This window comes from Rhinolophus ferrumequinum, chromosome 9 (assembly GCF_004115265.2).
Source record: "Rhinolophus ferrumequinum isolate MPI-CBG mRhiFer1 chromosome 9, mRhiFer1_v1.p, whole genome shotgun sequence".
Classification (NCBI taxonomy): Eukaryota; Metazoa; Chordata; class Mammalia; order Chiroptera; family Rhinolophidae; genus Rhinolophus; species Rhinolophus ferrumequinum.
The window spans coordinates 30,800-46,875 of record NC_046292.1 but is presented as its reverse complement, the minus strand read 5'-3'; the positions used below and the strand labels follow the sequence as shown (position 1 = coordinate 46,875).

Genomic DNA, 16,076 nt, shown 5'->3' with positions numbered 1-16,076 from the left:
CACAGTATTGGGGAGGCTGCGAGGAGAATTACTGGCCGGGACACTGCTGGCTCCTGGAAACGGCTGCAGCTGGGAGCTCAAGGACAATCACCATCAGAGATAAGCGGTGTGTTTGTTCTCCCTGTCGTTCTTCCTGGTCTATTTGTGGGTTTGGGAGAATGTAGAAGTGCGGCAGGTCCTGTTTCTCTCCTCTACGTGCACATTGGCGGAGCCACGACTCACGGGTTTTCTTTACTGAATCTTTCCTCCCAGAGATGGTTGTTTTTTGTGTGTCTATGTCTCTTGTGTCATTTATCATGACAAGGAAATACCATAGGGACAGAAATCCTTTGGCTTCCTTGGTTAAGCTGTGAAAAGGGTTATTGGTTTGAGTAGCTATTAAAATCCTCTCATCAGTGGCCAGAGTATATGGATCCTTTGAATTGGGAAAACTTCTAAATTGGAAAAAACTGTTAGAGAACTATCATGGCAAACAGCTGTTTTATGTCACCCTAGAGAAAGACCCCATGTTTAATACAAATGAATTCGAGGAAATGTAACTATTCTTAATCTTTTGAATGAGTTATTTAGCTTCTTTGTTCTTATCAGACACTAATATCGACGTTTAAAAAAGGCAGAAGGGAAAATCAATAGATGTGCAAATATTAAAAATCTTGCTGGAGATTTAAGATTTTGAGAACTGGTATGTTGAAAAAGGTTTTAAAAGATTTAATAACTAATCATAAACTTGACAAAAATGGAAGCTGATTTCTCAGTCTGATAGAAAAGACCAAGTCTCTGTGTGTGGACAGTCCCAGAGAGCAGTTTCCAGGCTCTTGGCCTCACGTGGAAAGGTGCTGGCTCGGGTAGTAGATGGGCCATCAGCTCTAAGTAGTTGGCCATCAGCTGCGACCAGTTAGCCATTGGCCACTAATATAACTGCCATGGCTAAGCTAGCAAGTGCGGATTCCGGGTATCAAGTGGGTTGTTTGGCAGAGAAGCAGATGGCAGATTGCGCATCGTGTGGAGCCCACTTCCTATGTCTCCAATCCAGCTGCCCGTGAGAATACAGTGGTATGACTCCCCTATCTATGGCTCCGTGGGTGTTCCTTTACGGCCTCACCACATTCTGCGTTCTTGAGCGGGGAGCGGGACCGGAGACTCTTCATGACACAGAGACCCTGCATGACACTCTGCATCTCCCCCAGGTCCTCTGCCCAGTAGATCTGAAATGTAAACACAGCCCACAACTGCCCCGCGACTGCTGAGCTAAATAAAATAAAAATTTCAAAAGGGGCACTTTTAACAATACAAGCCTCCCTCGGGCAGCCTGGCTCCCCTTTTCCTGCCTCCTTAAAGTCTGTGAAGCACAAATAAAACCCTGAACAGAATAAAACCCCTTACCACGAGACAGGAAGACTCCATGCACGAGTCTTCACAAAAATTTACCTGTCACCTGTGTTCAGATTTCCCTATATAACCTTAAATCTCCCATTTTTACATCTGAAATCTGAGAACCCACTCCCACCCTTGTCTAAAATGTTGTATTTCTCCTCACTGTCTTTGGAAATTTTGTGGTTATGTGAATTCTAGGTGCACATGTATTACAATTCCTGGTCTCTGTCAGCAGTTGGGTAGAAGTTAGAAGGAGTGCGAGTTCTTCGTCTCCTTTCTGAATTTAAATTGGCAGAGAAAAATATCTGTGCAGCTAACTTCTTGCACCTAGAGACTCTAGGGTTTTCTTTATTCTTTCCTCCCAGAGATGTTCATTTTTCCTGTGTCTGTGTCTTCCATGTCATTTGTCCTAAGAAGGAACTACCACGGGGACAGAACACAGGCACAGGCTCCCATAAGCCTGTCGATGGAGCCGGCCCCACAGGCTGGGGAGTTAAGCGGTTCTGTCCAGAAACTTTGCTGTGGGTCCCCGTCTAAAAACCACTTGAGGTTTTTCTTTCTTTCTCGCTCTGTGTCCCGGGAGCTTGGCTTTGTGACCGAGGAAGCTAATCCTCTCTGGTCCCCACCATCGGCCAGGTGCACTTACTCCATTGAGCCTGGTGGCCAGTGGGAGAAGCTGGGGTTCCCAGTGTGCCTCTGCCTGGCCGTGCCAGCTCCCAGGGGAGTGTGTCCTGAGGGGCCTCTGCCCATAAGGGGCATCTGTCCCCCCAGCCTTCCTTACCCGTTAGTGGTGGACAGATCCCGGTCCAGTAGCACCTGCCCGGAGCCACAAATTAGTGGTTTTGGGGCTGGAGGTGCCTCACATTTTGTGGGATACCGGAGAGACCCTGTCCACCCCACCATCCCTACTGCCTGTGTGAGGAAGGTCTGTGCTTTCTCTGAATGTCTTTGGGGGTGACCCTTTGGCTCTGGGAGGGCTGCTTCCTCTGCACTCTGTGTGGAGGGTCCTCTGGCTTCCTGGCCTGAGCTGTAAGTAGGCTGGTTGGTGTCTCACTATTTAGACCTCACTGTCCATGTACAGACGATGGGTCCTTGGAATGAGAACAACTTCTAAAATGTGTTACAGAGTTCTTGTGACAACCAGCTGTTTTCTTGGTAAACATCTTGTGCATTCTGTATAGTTATTACTAATTCTGTTAATTTGTGATCTCCTGGTGGCACCAGTTTGTATTTGTCTGTGTGTGTTAAGATGTTTTGTAGCTATGGATAGTGTTACCAGTTTGTGATATTTGATTGGCTTGAACAAATTAAATGCTTATATAAAGTAAGAAATAAAATACAAACTAACCCAAATACTTTATGATCTGGTGAAATATTTGATATTAAAGCTGGTTTTAGTTTGGTTTGATTACACTGTCATGTCTTTGAAAATTATAGACATAAAATAGATTTTTTTCAACTGGGTTTATAAAAATTATCTGTGTTAAAAAATATGCCAAGAAAATAGCTTTGGTAATTACTGACTTTGAAATCTCAAAGTTTTAACTGCTACCTATATAAAATAGGTACAATTAAAATAAAAGATATTCAGGTAAACTTTCAAGCGATAATTACATTGTATATATACATTGAAAAGATTTTCTAGGTGTCTTTGGGAACTTGAAATTTTAAAGTTTTGTTATGTAAATTATATGATGGATAGCTATTGAATGTCTAGACCGTTTCCAAATAGGAGAATAATGGAACTAATTACCGAACATCAATTTATCAACTTTTTGCTATTTATTGTAGATGAACTAAATATTTTTGGGTGTATTAGTAAACATGTCTTCTGCCACATTAAAACTTTTGTGCTAAGAGGAAACGTATTTCTAGAAACTGTGAAATCAGTTCATAATTGCACCAAACTAAAGAATCCTGGTGTAGCTGCACGATTGGTCACTTAGTTTTCACTGCTGATTCAGATGGACATTTGAATTGTTCATGTCTCTGCTATTGTGAACAGCGCTTCTGTGGATTCACGTATCAGCCTTTAACACCTGTTCTCAATTTTGGGAGTATATTTCTAGAAGTGGATCTGTTGAGCCACATGGGCATTTTTTTTGTGGGGTGGAAATTTCAAAGTGTTGTATGCAGAGGCCACACCATTGTGATTTTTCACCTTCAATGTTTAAGGGTTCTAATTTCTCTACATTGTTGCTGCCATTTGTTAGTTTTAGTTTCTGGATTATAGCCCTTCTGGTACATGTGAAGGGGGATCACACTGTGGTTTACTTTTGCATCAGGACTGAGGATGTTGAACATCTTACTGTCTTGTTGACTATTTGCAGGTCTTATCTGGAGAAGGTTCTATTCAGGTCTATTTTAAAATTTTAGTTATTTGTCTTGTTTTGTTCTTGAGTTGTAAAAGTTCTTTGTCTCATGGATAACAGACTATTATTAGATATATAATGTGTACCTATTTGGTTCCATTTTATGGCATGTGTTTTCACTTTCTGGATTGCTTATTTTGATGCATGTATGTTTTTAATTTTGAGGAAGTCCAATTTATCTTTTGTTGTTGTAGCTTGTATGTGGTGTCATATCTAAGAAACCACCGCTAATCCAAGATCATGAAAATGTATCTCCTTGTTTTGTTTGATAGTTTGTACTTTTACCTCCTATATTTAAACCCTTCATCTATTTTGAGTTCAGTTATGTATGTGGTGTGAGGTTAGAGTCCAGTTTCGTTTCTCTTCATATGCATGGCCAGTTGCCCAGCACCATTTGTTGGAAAGACCCTTCTTTACCCAATGTCACGTTGTCTGCTCTTTATCAAAAATCAATGGACTTAGACGGCGGGGAGCTGCTGTGAGCCCTGTGGTCACCCTCTGTGAGTGGGCATGCCCTGTCTGGGCCTGGACATGGCCCTGCAGCTCTCCTCACAGTAAGCCACCACCCTGCATGGGAGCGGTAAAACTGTGGCTGAGTTCTTATTTGACATCAACAACATGTTAGGATATAACATGCGTGGCTTATATCCACCTGAAACCTTTACTCCAATGCAGAAATGTGGGCTCACCTTGCCTGTAACTACTCATCCCGAGCTCATGAAATACCTAAATAATGTGGTGGAACAACTAAAACTTTGATTATACAAGAGCTCAGTTCAGAAACTGGTGGCAGTCCTCTCAAATATTGAAAGGGGTGAAGTCCTTAAAAGATGATAATTTGATATTGATTGTGACAAGACTGCCACAGATGACCGTACACTCAGAGAAAAGGCTTGTAAAGCTCTCCAAGATGAAATCTGTTCTGTGTTCAGACAGATCACAGCTACAATGACATTCCTGCCACTGTTGGAGGTTTCTTGTTCATTTGATCTACTGATTTATACAAATGTTAGGCTGGACCTGAGAAATGGGAAGAGTCGGATCACAGTTGATCACAAGTTCTGAGTGAGTCTGTCTTCCTTCTCACAGAGTGAATAGCTTGGTGGCCACAGAATCCCTGGCAGGGACTGAATACGTGAGGACAACAATAATGTGATCCTCACATGTGCTTCTCCTGAAACCAAGTCAACTGTAGTTCATGTATTTTATTGCTTAACTTTTAGATGGGGAAAACTTAACATACTTTATAGGACCGTGCATGATTGTCCCATTTTTGGGGGGCTATCTGTTTGACTTTCCATGGTGTTGACACAATTTTTTGCCCAGTGTTCAAAAAAGGGACCCAGCAGATTACTTCAGCCTTGTAATGTCAATTCCTTGAAGGTGGTAACTGTAGATAGAAAAGCTTTTGTTATAAAGCTAAATGTCGTCACAAATCACACCTTTTGGTCAAGTAGCTTGACTCAGAATACAGGTAGGGATTTTTTTAAATATGAAACACAACAAAAGAAGTTTGAATACTCAGAATCTTTGTTTAGGTCCTAAAGTATCTGATAATACATAGGTAACAAAATATTGCTATTAACCTTTGGCCATTTATTTCATTTGTATAGTAACCATACTGGAAAAAATCTCTAATTATTGGATTATAACTTATTTAAGTTACAGTTTAAAAACTATCAACATTTCTAGTGTTTAAATTCTGTTGATAGAGCAATCTTAAAAATGTCTTTCTGGGGGTGGCCCGTTAGCTCAGTTGGTTGGAGCATCGTGCTCTTAACACCAAGGTTGCTGGTTCAATCCCCACATGGGCCACTATGAGTTGCATCCTCCTTGAGAAAAAGAATAGAGAAAAAAATGTCTTTCTGTGTTATATACAATAAAGCTGTAAATGACAATGATAAATTAGTTAAATGTGTATGTTAAAAAAAATCACCTGACTTAGATCGGTGGGTTTATTTCTGGGCCCTCAATACCATTCCATTGATCTCTATGTATATCTCTGTGCCAGTATCACCATGTTTCCCTTACTCTGTGGCTTTGTACTAATTACGAATTACGTTTGGGAAGGGTGAGCCTCCAACTTGATTTGGTTTTTGAAGATTGTTATGGCTATTTTGTATCCCTTGAATTCTTATATGAATATTAGGATCAGCTTGTGCATTTTTCCACAAAGACCTTGGGGCATTTTCACAGGAATCACACTGAGTCTGTACATCGCATCTGTTCTGTTGCAGTCCAAACAATTTCCATCACCAGGGGATGGCCTCACATTTCTGTATGTAGGTTTTCTTTAAATCCTTTCAGCAAAGAAAGAAATGATATTTTGTAATTTTCAGTGTTGAAGTCTTGCAATTTGATTAAAACTATTCCTAAGTATTTTATCAACGTTGATGTTATTTAAAATGGAATTATTTTCTTAAATTTTTTTTGAGATTATTCCTTGCTAGTGTATACAAATAAAACAGATTTCTATGTACTTGTACTTTGTCATTAAACTTTGAATTACTTCACTAGTAATAATACTTTTCTTTTGATTCTTTTGGAAGTTCTGTATATAAGAAGTTCTCTATATAAGAACCTGTCATCTATGAATAGACAGTTTCAGTTCTTCCTTTCAAAGGGACACTTCTCATTTGTTTCCTAATTGCTCTGGATAGAGCTACATTATTGAATGACAGTGGTGAAAGCCAGCATCCTGGCCTTGTTCCTGATTTCAGGACTAAACCTGTCATCTTAAACAATGAGCCATGATGTTTGCTGTAAGTATTGCCTAATGTTCTTGATCACATTGAAGAAACTTCCTTTTATTCCTACTTTCTCTAGTGTTTAGATCATGAAACAGGATTGGGTTTTGTGAAAAGCTTCTTGTGCCTCACTGATGTGATCATGTGTTTTTCCTTCATACTATTGCTGTTGGGTATTCCATGGCTCTGTTTCAATATGTTGAACCACCTTTGAATTTCTGGTGTAAACACAGTTGCTTACGGTGCATGATTATTTTAATGTGCAGTTGGATTCATAGTCCTGTTTTATGGAACGTTATTACATCTCTATAAGGGACATAGATCTGTATGTTCTGTTTTTGTGACCTACTTCTGATTTGACTGGTTAGGGGCTATTAGTGGCCTACAGGGCTAGGGTTGGGGCTGAGGTGGAGTGTGGTGCTGAGTTAGGGGTTAAGGTTAAGATTATGGTTACAGTTTGGTTATGGTTTATGTTTATTGTTTATGGCTACATGCGTGTTATATGGTTTATGGAATTGATTATGGATTACGTTTATGGTTTATGGCTATGTGTTTTTGGTTATAGTTTATGTTATAGTCATGGTTTATGGATATGGTTCATAGTTTGTAGTATGTGGTTTCTGGTTGTAGTTTAGTATTGTGGTGAGGGTTTAGGTTATGGTTTATAGAGATGGTTATGGTTTGTACTTGTAAGGTTTTCAGAGTTTATGTTAAGGTTTAGATTTAGGCTTATGGCTAAGGGTTTAGTGTTTAGGTTTTAAGGATTATGTTTTAGGTTTAGGATTATGGTTAGGGCTCAGTGATGTGGAATCTGTTGCTTTCCTGACCTAGTGTCTGTTCTTTGGCCCAAGTCCAGCACCTCAGTTTCCAGGGAACTCATCTCACCTGCTCCCAGTCCTACCTGACATATCAGAATCGAGACTACTGTGTGGGGGAGATATTAGGGGACTTCTGAACTTCTCTGTCCCCGTTCCTTCCCTGTCCCAGGAGAGGGAACCCCAGAGCAATGTGACAACAATAAGCAGGAGGAAGAGGTCCTGGATGACTAATTTGCTAGCATTTTCCTTATTTTAGGGTCCATTTTGTTAATGTCAATCACCCATTTTAATGCAATAAGTTTATTTTAGTTTTACTTTCTCCTCTCTTCCAGAATTGTTAGAATCAATGAACAAATGTTGATGCATTATTATTCACTAAAGTCTGTATTTTATTCAGTTTCCTGAATGCAGGCTCAGTCTCAGTGCTGGCACCTCTATCTGTTAAAACCGACACCAGACAGGTTAATGCTGACAGCTGGGGTACCTGGTGAGTGAATTGGGGTGTTATGATAGGAAATGAGACCAGGAGAAGAACATGAGGCTGATAAAGTCTCAACACTGTGCTGATGATACAGACTTTATTCTCTAGCCCAAGTGAAGCTGTTGGTAGTTGTAGGCACAGGAAGTGACAGGATTACATCCCTAACTTAGTTAGAAAGATGTAGCTGGTCACAGTGTGGAGGTTGCACTGGATGAGAGAAGGACGAGAGCAGGAAGACCAGTGAGAAGAGTGGTGAGAGGTGCTCTGGACTGAGCTGAGACAAGGGCCTTGAATTTGGAGATGAGCAGGGTTTGAAGACCAGGGAGGGGCTGTGGTGAGCGCCGCCCTGAGGATGAAGCTGGCACAGATGCCAGAGTCAGCACTCGGGGACTGTGGCTATGTGGACACCAACAGGAGAGCTCATTCTGCCACAAGGAGACTATTTGCTAAACTCTTGATCCTTCCAGTCCATAGAGGTAGAGAAAGGACTGGGAAGGGAAGAGGGAGGGGAAGCGAGGGCCCATCACGTGTGGGGCAGGAGCTGACCTGCGTCACCTCACTGACCTCACAGCCACCGGAGAGGGAGCGGTTATCCCCACCTGACAGGTGAGGAGCCTGACTTTCCATGTCTCTGTCTGAAGTCACACAGCTGGTACTTGGAGGAGACAGAAGCCAGCCCTGCGCCTGTCTGAGGCTCAGGCACCCCTCCATGAGGAAAGTGTCACCCCAGACTCCATTCTGAGCAGCCAGGAAGCTCTTGGCAGTTGTGACCTCAGAGGAAGGGAAGATGCGGAGAAGCAGACTGGTGCTCGGGGCTGAGGAGGAAGAGATTTTAAAAGGCCCGAGCACAGGACTCCCCCATCGCATCGCTGTGGGGAGTCGTTCTCACAGGATCTGGTGCTGCTCATCTTCCTGTGAAGGGCCAGGCCACCACCTTCCTCCCCTCCTGTCCCCGTCCCCAGCTTCCTGCCCTGGTCCCACCCCAAAACCAGCCTGGGTGAGTGCAAGGCAAGGTGGACAATTAAGGTTATGTGCAGATTTTCCTCAATAGAATGACCAAGATTCCACCCAATGCTGCAAGGACTGTTTGGATCACTCTGTTTGTCCAGGATCTCCTGTGTGCAAGCTCTACTAGCCTACGTTGGGCAATTTCAGCCTCAGTTCTGGACTCAGAACTGTTAGTATCAGTCTCACCTTTAAATACCTGTGAAATGTGGATAGTAATCGTCTCTGCCTTATCTGGAAAATGGGAGCAGTGGGTGACATGAGGTGTGTGAAGGGCCTGGAACTGGGTTTATCTCACAGCGAGCTCAGCCCCAGGGTCTGGAATCTCATTTTAAGGCGGGTGGGCAGGGAGACGCTCTCTGCTGCCATCTCGTGTGCATTTTGCAATTAACACCCTGTGCAGGTCACCAAGAAAAGTTATTCTCTGCTGCCATCTGGTGTGCATCTTGGGAATAACACCTGAGTGGAGGTCAGGGATAAGCTCTTCTTTCCAAAGGCTTCTGAGCCAAGGTGTCAGAGCCAGGGCTGTGCCCCAGGTGCAGTCATCTGTGCCCTGGGAGCTGCCCGCTGGAATGTGGAGTCCTGGAGGTGAAACCCAGCACTGGGCTTTGCATATCTGAATTAACTACCTTCCTACCTGTCTCTTACCTATGCAGCCTTATGCCACCCTCCCCTCCTGGCTCCCTACCTTCCCCAGGGCCACTTTTGAATTAACAGTGTGCCTAGACAGCCTCTGTAAGTCGCCACATCTGGAGCAGTGGGGTGCAAACCCAAGGTTTATTTTGCTTGTAAAAGAGGCAGCCCAGGAGGACCAGACCAAAAGGAACCCAGGTCCGAGAGCTGAAAGGTTAGGTATGGAAAGACCACAGGGAGCCAGACGAGTCCGTGGCTCCTGCTGCCCGTGCTGCTCAGCCAGTGGACCGACACAGGAGTTGGGTCACAGACTAAGCGTTTATTATCAGAGCACCGGTGGTCTGAGAAGGCAACTGGTTAACACCTCCAAAAACTGCTGTAACATTCTCAGACCAGCCTGGCATATTTAAGGGGAAACCTCTGCGTTCCTCCAGAGGCCACGTGATGGTTCCAGGGGTCTGCATGGAGCCTTCCTTCTGGCGATGTTGTTCTCCAGTGTGGTCACCAACCAGGAGCAGTGATGACAGTAACCTGGAAGGAATGCTAGGCCATAAAGACTGTGATCAGTAAGTACAGGGACACAAGTTTTAAGGTAAGTCTGTAAAGCAGGGAACCGGGACGGGGACATCCTAAGCTCAGGACCTGGGACGGGACATTCCAAGCCCAAACCACAGGGAGGCGGGGGTTGATCAATTGTTAAGCTCTAGGGCAGGGAGAGGCGAGGCCTCTTTTGTGGGGTCCCAACCGGGCCCTGTTTAAATTCCCTCCGTCTTATGTTCATTTTATTTCTATAAAGTCAGTAAGGTTAGATTAGAGAGAAAACAAATAACTGTATTATAAAGACAATTTTTAAATCCAGGGATACCGGTGACAAGGGCTCTTGCTACTTCCTGCTGAGAGGGCGCAGTCCCTGCCTGTGGCTAACAGAGTTCTTTGCTGTTCAGTTCCAGCGGGGAGGGGACTATGGAGGGAAGGTCCTCTGGTTATTAAGTGGCTGCTGGCCTGGCTTGTCATCCTCGGGAGGGACAAGTGGGAACCCTGGCGGATGGCTATCTGGAGATGAAAACTGCTGTGTTGAAGACGACACAAACTTGTCTGTTTGAAGAGGAGCTTAAGGTCTTCAGCTGGCTCCCAGAAACAGGAGTCTTCCTTCTGGGGACGTCTTGTGGAGACTTAAATGAAACAGGTTTGATTCGAGGGAAGTGGACCCAGCCACTGACTCTCTGAAGCTCAACAACAGTTGGGGGCTCGGGAAAACTGCAAAGGGTCCCTTTCATTTCTGAGCTAACTGATCTGTTAGAGACTCCTCCCCCTCTAGGCTCTCAGTAGTATTTGGCCTCCTGGCTTTCTGGGGCTACAATGAGTAGAGGGGTTGGCCTGGGGGAGGTACTGGTCCCCCGTATTTCCTAAGTGCCTGCTGAACCTCTCCCAAGTTAACACAGGACACAACAGAATTGAGGTCACCATCTAAAGCAATGGGCAGCAATTACGGCCAGGGCCTAGAGGTCTCCTCACAGAACTTCTCCAGAGCCCTTTTTAAGTCTGATTTGTTCATTTTATATTTTCTCTCAGGTATAGACCATTAGTAAGGAACAGGCTGAGTAAAATGAGCCCAAGTCTAGGGGCTCTCTTTATCTTTATAACCAAGCAGATTTTAGAGGAAGAAATAGGTCTAGAGTGAGCAGTCAAGACAGTATAAATGGCTCCCATATCAATCGGGGAATTAACAGGCTTACCTGCCACGTGAACGGTCACCTGCAGTTCCTCCTCTGTGATGAGCATGAGCTCTTTCTTCTGAGGAGCCACTGGGCACTTTAGGTCCCTCAGTCAATTACAGCCATTTGCAGGGAAGGAGTTGGTCCCTGCTCCCTTCAGAACAGGGGACAATCCCTCCTCCAGTGCCCTTCAGTTTGCACAGTGGTCATGGCTGCTTTGCAGGATTCGAACACGCCTTACCCCAGTGGCCTGGGCTTCCACGTCTAAAGCAGGCTCCTTTTCCTTTCTGGGGCTGCCGGGTGGCCCTGAGGTGGCCCTGGCCTTGGCCTGTCTATTAACTGCCGCCAGAAATCTGGCCTGCCTCTGGCCTCATCGACAGTCTCACTATTCCTTTCTTTCCTCCTTTTCCCTGTCATGGTTGTTAAAGACATATATAAACAAACCCCCTGTCCTCCTTTTATTATCTGAATGTAACAGTGGACCAGAAGCATTGTATTACCTTGCCAGATTAGGAAAACAAGCTTCCTTGTATTGGTCTATATGTGACACTGAGGAGAACACATGAACTGCAGCAGTCCTAAATACAGAAGTTTACATAACTATTAGCAAAACTCAGTTCTTAGATTTATTTTTCCTGAGTAACTGAAGATCTAATTAAGACAATATAATACATAGAAAATTATTTTCATGACACACATACAATCTTTGCTTTTCAGACAGAAAACTTTTCTATAATATCATTAGCAGACCAGTAGTCTAACAAACTTTGTTTTATTTAGCAGAGAGAGAAAATTTACTTAATTTTGTACCAGTTTACTTTTATTATTATTATTATTATTATTATTTTATTTTATTTTTTTAGGAGGCCAGAATTACTCTAATATCAAAGTAAGACAAAAACAATACAGTGGTACCTCGGTTTTCAAACATAATCCATGAGTTCTGAAATGTTCAAAAACAGCTGACAGCTAGGCCTCAAGATCTTGCATTCAGCGGAAGCTGTGTCGTACCAGCTTACTTTTGATACTTAAATTTATTTAAGTTATGTTTAATTTAACAATATATAAAATGTCTTCAAGATTTTTCTTCACAAACCTTCTATAACTTTCCCACTCCCTCTTGGTTGGTCTCTTCTCACTCATTCAGAAGTAATCATCCTTAGGACAAACGCCTTTGTTTTCCTTCAAAAATGTATTTTTATACCCTATGCATTTCTTGAAAACATACATCATTTCCTTATATAGTAATGAAGATCTATAACATTCAGAGCCTTAATTTTTACTGACAACTAAAAGCAAGTATCCAATATTTCCATTAGCAAATCCATAAACACATTTTGCAACCTTTAGAAGTATAGGTTTTTGTTAGCAATATATCTACCAATTTTTAAAAATTATATTTTAAAGAAAATTAAAAAACACATTTACTGACATCGTAAGTTAGCTTTCAGATTTCCTGTGACAAGACACCAAAAAGTAGGTGAACTCAGACTCATCCAGTAATTAATATTTCAGCATTTGGTTATTTTGAAATACCTAGACATTCAATAGTTTTTATCATTTAATGCAACTTAGTAAAACTGAAATTGTTTTTTAAGTTTTTCTTTTTTTTTTTTAGTTTTTTTATTGGGGGAATATTGGGGAACAATGCTGTTTTCCTGGACCCATCAGCTATAAGTCAAGTAATTTTCAATCTAGTTGTGGAGGGCGCAGCTCACCTCCAGGTCAAGTCATTGCTTTCAATCCAGTTGTGGAGGACGCAGCTCACTGGCCCACGGGGGAATCAAACCAGCGACCTTGGTGTTATGAGCACTGCGCTCCAACCACTGAGCCAACCAGTCGCCCAGAACTGAAATCTTACGTTACCAACAGATGCTGAGAAACCTCGTCCAAACATCCACACTATATTATTACTGAAAAGTTTTATCTGTTAACATATTATTAGTTCTTAATATGTAAACAGACAAAACTTTTGACTGAGATAACATGAATTTATGTTTGTAAACCCAGGCAAAAGATACCCTATTTAATGTTAATACCTTCAAAAAGAAACCATATCTAACTAAAAGTTAAACTATCCTTAGTATCAAATATTTTCTTAGATCACCTGATCATGAAAAGTACTTGAGTTAGTTTTTATTATTTAAATTTATAAGTGATTAATCTTTGTTTTTAAGCCAATCAATTATAAACTGGCAATACATCCGGAGGCAAAAACATTATATGTAAAACATACAAACACATATCACAGATCATATACATATGAATAGAATTAACAATTGCAGAGAAGTCCTAAGATCTTACAGTTACCCCTAATATTTCAAAGAGGCTGAAACAAGGGGTGGGAGGTCTGGCTTGAGAATTAGCCGCTTGGTTTCAAAAGTGTCTTTTTTTTTCCCTTAAGTTACCTCAGCCTCTGCATTCCTGGTTATTAGTGGATTAGGAGATGGGTGGAGTCCCCTTTTTGCTGAACTATCAGTTTTGTTCCAATCTTTTCAGAGTCTATCATAAAGGCTTATACATAAGAAATTTCATCCTATTTCTCAGACCTCTAACAGAACAATTCCAGTTGCAAAATATTGTAATAATTTAAAGAACTATTGAGCAACCAGCACTCTCCATAATCTAATATATACACTGGCCAAACAGCACTGTAGTAGAACATTAATTTCTTTTTGGTCAACGGCTTATAGCTGTGCTTCTGCCAATTTCCTAATGTTTTACCCAATGGTCTCCCAGCTGGGATTGAAACCTTAGATCCCATGTTTGAGCTTGAACAAATACAGCTACACTTGATACACACACACACACACACACACACACACACACACACACACACACACACAGATCCAAGTACTTCCTGAATCAGATAGCGAAAAACCAGAAAAACTAACTTCGGATCCGAATACCAAAACCAAAACCTGGCGAGGCACCAAATTGGGATGCGACGTTGTCTTATTCCATATACACGGTCCGTTCACCATCAGACAATCGGCCAGTGAGCGAATACCAAAAACCAAGTGTAGCCCTAAGGCTACCCAATGCCCAAAGACTGAAACCAAGCGTGGTGGTTTTCACAGTGCAGGCGTGCTTCCCAGACCAGTGTAAGCTTGGTACCAGAGCCCCTTACTGGTGGGGGTATTATGCCTTGCTGGATGTTGCAACCTCACCTATTGACGCCAATGGGTCAGTATAACCTCCAGATGGCCCTCAAAGAGGAGCCCCAGATGTTGAGTGCAAAGTCCTCTGGCTGCGCATGCCAGAGCCACTCCGATTTCCAAACCAGAAATTAGAGGCAGGAAACAGAGCCAACGCTTATTCTATCCCAACTGTGCAAGAAAGGCGTCCATGACGGGCAGGCCCTGGCACAAACCCCACCTCCACGAGCAAAATACCTCGGCAGAGGTCGGTCCTGCACCAAGGAATCTGCCCAGTCCCAGGCAGCCCCCGAGACCCTCCGCTAGCCGACACTTACCGGAGGAGCCCCGAGGCTGTCCCATCTGGTTGCCAGAAACTGAAACCGGAGGCAAACGAGTCCGGGGCTCATGCTGCCTGCGGCGCTCAGCCAATAGACCGACATAGGAGTTGGGTCAAAGAATAAGCGTTTATTATGAGAGCACCGGTGGTCTGAGAAGGCAGCAGGTTAATACCTCCAAAAACTGCCCTAACATTCTCAGACCAGCCTGGGATATTTATGGGAAATCTGGGCGTTCCTCCAGAACCCACGTGATGGTGCCGGGGGTCTGCATGGAGGCTTCCCTTTGGCGATGTGCCTCTCCAATGTGTTCACCAACCCAGGAGCAGTGACCTGAAAGAATGCTAGGCCTTAAAGATTGTAATCGGCAAGCACAGGGCACTGTGACAAGTAAGCAAGCATAAGTTTCAGGGTAATTATCTAAAGCATGTCACTGGGACAGGGGGATCTCCTAAGCTCAGGAACGGGACCTTCCAAGCCCAAACCGCCGGGAGGGGGTTGGTCATCTGTTAAGCTCTGGGGCAGGGAGAGGGGAGGCCTCTTTTGTGGGTGTCCCAACCAGGCCTCGTTTCAGAGACTACAGAGAGGCCCGCAGGGTCCAGATGGCAGCCCCCTGGGACAGCTGGGGAAGCAGGGGGCCTAAAGGCATATATGAAAGACCTGGGAAAACAGTGCAGAGTCAGCCAAGGACACCCCGAGAGATCCCAAATCCATAGGCCACGCACTCAGTCGGCAACTGTGGGCTGGCAGCAGGTCAGCACCCCACAACCCACACTATGCTTCTATTTCTGTCCCTGTCTGACCTTCTCCTTTGGTCTCTGTCAACATCTGTCTTTGACTAGGTTCAAGATATTCATGAAACATCTGCTCTGTCACACCCCCCTGCAGTGACACTTGGAAGCCCCTAAGGGACCTGATCTCATCCCTAGCTCTGGAGGCCTTATTTACCATTTGTATCTCCACACCTCTCCTGTACCTAGGTCTCTGACTCTCTCCTGTGTGTGAGGTTCCCCTATGTATGCATTAAATCTGCTTATTTTCTCTTGCTAATCTGTCTCATGTCTATTTGATTATCAGAGCAGCCAAAAGGAACTTGATGATAGAGGAAAGTTTCTTCATCCTTCACATAAGCAAGTAATCAGATAGTTAAAAGGTGAGATTTGGGAGTACATCTATATCACTGCATCATAAAATAAGATTCAACAATTAGTTTATAAACTAACTTATTATTAGTGATACAGGTTAGTTAGCATGTCCCTAGGTAGACAGGGAGGTCCCTGGTGGAATAAACAAAAGGCAGCCATATCCTAAAACTCCAGGTTTTGAAATCACTCCCTCGCTCCAGGACATAATGTAACGAGGCCTTGAGATGAATCATAAAATTCCTTTTGGCCTGACAGACGGAACAGATCTGATACATAAGAGTGGGTTACTTTGCTAATTCCTTTAGGGTGGG

The 16,076-nt window shown here is 43.3% G+C and overlaps 1 pseudogene; it reads left to right on the top strand.

The window, feature by feature from the left end:
* The first annotated feature begins 4,277 nt into the window (after positions 1 to 4,277).
* LOC117027812 (mitotic spindle assembly checkpoint protein MAD2A-like) lies at positions 4,278 to 4,815 on the top strand (annotated as a pseudogene).
* The last annotated feature ends 11,261 nt before the right edge of the window (positions 4,816 to 16,076 follow it).